This window comes from Cyprinus carpio, chromosome B23, assembly GCF_018340385.1.
Source record: "Cyprinus carpio isolate SPL01 chromosome B23, ASM1834038v1, whole genome shotgun sequence".
Classification (NCBI taxonomy): domain Eukaryota; kingdom Metazoa; phylum Chordata; class Actinopteri; order Cypriniformes; family Cyprinidae; genus Cyprinus; species Cyprinus carpio.
In genome coordinates this window covers 5438364-5442896 of record NC_056619.1, presented here as the reverse complement: position 1 = coordinate 5442896, position 4533 = coordinate 5438364, and the positions used below count along the sequence as shown (strand labels likewise).

Here is a 4533-nt window from a genome sequence, read left to right as displayed (position 1 = left end):
GCAATATACATTTTGTGGAAACAACAAAGAAAACTTAACACAACATAAATGTTTCTCTCCTCTGCTATATTTAAAGCTTAATGCCCGTCTAACTCAAAAACTTGGATATTAAAAATATCTCTGAGGTAAATATGACTTTAGAGGCCATTCATGTCCAACTTCTGACTTAAGGCAATAGCATGTGAAGGCAGCATTACTTCTGGAGTCAACATGAAATCAACATTTAACCTTTTCATAATACAAGTTTCTGGAGAATTCTGCTTTCAAATATAATCGTAAATATCGTAGAGAAAAAAGAATCTAGAATATTTTATTCAAATGTAATAACTTGCTCTGTCCTTTTCAGCTGACATCTTCTAGGCCACACAGCTGGGGAATCGTTCCGGTTACTCACATAACCTTATTGAAGACTGTATGGGGAAACATACACCGGACTTCTGCTGTGTATTTAGTGCTACACATGCACAGTGTCAGAGATCGTGTGCGGTCAGGTCTACTCAGTGGTCGTCGCCCCACTGAATCCAGACGGAAACTAGGTCCAGTTCTTTAACAGCAGGCTGTATTCAGGTAATGAAGTTCAGCCACTATAGCTCAGAATATCTGTTGTGATTGAACAGTAAATAACTGACTTTTTTTTGTGTTATGTTCTGTCTTTCAGTCACATGTGTGGGCAGCAGTGTTGGATTGGGTAAGACTGAGGACATCTACATTTCAAACTGATTTGAATAAAATGCTCAAGTCATACAAAAATAAGGCAAACGTCCATATGAAGTATCATAATGCTCTGTTCCTCAAAACTGAGGACATGAAATATTTGGCACTCCTTAACTGAAGCCTCTCTTTACTCTCAGTGATCTATCAAGGAAAAAGATAATGATGGGATGGATGTCCTTCAAACAGTGAGGTACGGCTAGTACAAACACGTGTGTTAATTACACACAATAGAGAGAGTCCTTCCTCTCTGAGCCCAGGACTGCCAGTCCTTTTACAGACTAATGCACAGTAAAGTCCATTATAATACACTTCTCTTGTCAGTGTCACATCACATCTGCTAACCAGGATTCTGCCTTATACTTACAGGAATAGTTCACCCACAGATCAAAAATTTACTGTATGAGTTTCTTTCTTTTGTTAAAGAAGATATTTTGAAGAATATTGTTTAGAAAACAATTTTGGTTCCAATTGGGGGAGGGGGGGGATAGTATGGCAGTCAGTGTGAACTGAAATAGGCTACATGCTTCACTTTATCACTCTTTAGAAAGCAGTGGCAACAGCACTGCTGGTATTAACAGTTCAGTTTGAAACCAGCAATCAAGCTATTTGACTTTGTATTCAGAGTAATACATTTCCTCACTGGGAACTTTAGAAACAAAAGTGGCATAAATTATATTGATTTAGTTAATAGTAAAATAATTGTATTGTAGTGGCACAATTATGATTTGTTTCATGTGTTGTTTTCATGTGTTTCATGAAAAGGGCAAGAAAAACGTGGCGGCATTTAAAAAAAAAAACTTTTAAAGAAACTTAAATTTCATTAAAGCATAAAACAATATATTTTAAAGAAAAACTACTTGTATTATTATTAAATAGTTAATTTATTTTAACCATTTTCCATTGTCACTTTTTTATTTTGTTATTAAAGATTAAAAAATGGAATGCATATGCATATCTATAATGAGTATGTAAGCCTTTTTCTGCCATGGGAATGAGTGTATGAATGAATGGATGGATGGATGGATGGATGAATGAATGAATGAATGTGAGAATGAATGAACGACTGACTGACTGAAACAATCAATCAATCAATGGATGGATGAATGAATGAATGGATGTGAGAATGGGTGGATGGATGGATGGATGAATGGATGAATGTGAGAATGAATGGATGGATGGATAAATGAATGAATAAATGAATGAATGAATGGATGTGAGAATGAATGGATGGATAAATGAATGAATGTAAGAATGGATGGATGATGAATGAATGAATGAATGAATGAATGAATGAATGAATGAATGAATATGAGAATGGGTGGGTGGATGGATGGATGGATGAATGAATGAATGAATGTGAGAATGAATGAATGGATGGATGGATGGATGAATGTGAGAATGAATGAATCAATGGATGACTGACTGAATGAATGGATGTGAGAATGAATGGATGAATGAATGAATGAATGAATGTGAGAATGAATGGATGAATGAATGAATGAATGAATGAGAGAATGAATGAATGGATTGGGTGGATGGATGGATGGATGGATGGATAACTGAATGAATGTGAGAATGAATGAATCAATGGATGTGAGAATGAATGAATGAATGAATAAATGTGAGAATAAATGGATGGATGGATGAATGAATGAATGAATGAATGTGAGAATGAATGAATGATTGGGTGGATGGATGGATGGATAACTGAATGAATGTGAGAATGAATGAATGGATTGGGTGGATGGATGGGTGGATGGATAACTGAATGAATGTGAGAATGAATGAATCAATGGATGTGAGAATGAATGAATGAATGAATAAATGTGAGAATAAATGGATGGATGGATGAATTAATGAATGAATGAATGAATGTGAGAATAAATGGATGGATGGATGAATTAATGAATGAATGAATGAATGTGAGAATGAATGAATGAATGAATGAATGAATGTGAGAATGAATGGATGAATGGATGGATGGATGGATTCTTTTTTAAAAAAAGATTGATAATTGTGACTTATCTCACTTTTTTCCCTCAATATTGTGGGTTATAAACTTGCAATTATTGGTAAGAAATCCAAATAATTATAAGTAAAACTGCAACTGCGAGAAAAAAAGTCTGAATTGTGAGATAAAATGTCACCAGTGTTGGGGAAAGTTACTTTTACAAGTAATGCATTACAATATTGCGTTACTCCCTAAAAAAAGTAACTAATTACGTTACTTTTTATGGAAGGTTATGTGTTATGTTACTTTTGTGTTATACTTTTTTCATCTGTGCTGGGCTTGCTTGTTTGTTTATAATATAAAAAAGTTCAATTTTTTATTTTTTTTTGCAAATTCATGTCTGCACAGTAGAGGGCACAGCTTAAACAAATATTGGACGACTGGATCCTTCAAAAAATGTCCCAAAACCAGGAAAGAAAACAAATTCTTTGCAGCTAAATCATTTTACTGTGTGCACTGGCTTCTGAAGTCAGGCAGTGAACTCATTTGAATTAGTCAGGATTCAACACTGTCCAATCACTTATGTTTATATATTTAAATTGCTTTAAAGATGTAATGTAATTTATGTCAGTCATGTAATATGGTTCTATTAGATTAATGGGAGAATTTTTCTTACAATGTGGTAAACACACAAAAACTCTCAATTCAAACATTCAATTCAACAACCAATGAATATATTTTATTATTTTAACTTAATTTTCAGGGATCCCTAATGTTATCTCAGGGATTTTCATGCAAGACAATTCATGATCTTGTATGTTATTATTTAACTCTCCACTTGAAAAGTAATTGACAGTAACTTTAAAAAAGTTATTTTGGTGAAGCAGTTATGTTATGAAAGAACATTGTGTTCTTAGCAACATCTTAACACCTCACATTGAAAAAAAAACAAACAAAAAAAATAAAATCTATGCATACATTAAAGGATCAAAAAAAAAAAAAAAAAAAAAAAACAAAGTAAATCAAATGTAATAAAAGAAAAAGAACGATCAATCTTAGCGGTGATTGAATTTGAAGTCCCCTACAGTACGCAGGGGTTAATTAAACTTCCCTTGGTTGTTTGTCAAATGCATGATTTGTTGGGATGCGCATGAACATCTATAGTTTGACAGTAAAATTAATTCCCTGCATTAATAAAGTTACAACAATATAATAGAAAGACAGTTACAGAATTAAAGTTACATGGAAGGATTTTCTGGAAAGGCAGTTTCAATATTAAAGTTATAACAGACTGAAAGATTGATCGTTACAGAGGTAAACAGACAGGGAAATATGAGCTAAATAAATGGCAGACAACAATGGCCACATACTTGACTGAAAAGTGGCTAAAACGCTATAAAAACCAGCCAATACGCTGGACCGGGGAGTGACCAATATGACTGGGGTTAGATGAGGAATTCATAATGCAAAAATAATATATAAAACTACTTCTTAACAAACATTAAACAATCTAGAATTAGGGCCATATTCTTAGCAGTAGCTATATTAGGCTGTTGAGAGAGATCAGTTCGGATCTCACCTCTTGAGGTGTTCAGGTGCCCCTCTTGTGGTCACATATGGACACTGCAGAAAGTGCTGGTCAAGTACAGTAGCCTATACAGATGGTTTAAATTATTAGTAAAAGTAATTACTATTATAATAACTATTATACAAACTAATAACTATTGAGTAACAGGTGAACACAAAATAACTGACAAAAGTCACCTTGTTTTGATGGTTGATATCAGCATTTACATAAAGTTGCAAGCAAGCAAGAAAGAAAGAAAATAAAACATTGTGGTTGACCCCAGGGAGCTGGTTGGTAAATA

The 4533-nt window shown here is 33.7% G+C and overlaps 1 long non-coding RNA gene across 1 annotated transcript; it reads left to right on the top strand.

Annotated features, from left to right (window-relative positions):
• The first annotated feature begins 281 nt into the window (after positions 1-281).
• On the top strand, positions 282-1103 carry LOC109107590. The gene is made up of 3 exons (XR_006158154.1): positions 282-567; positions 659-688; positions 852-1103. It is a non-coding gene; the product is annotated as an uncharacterized LOC109107590 (long non-coding RNA).
• Positions 1104-4533: the final 3430 nt, after the last annotated feature.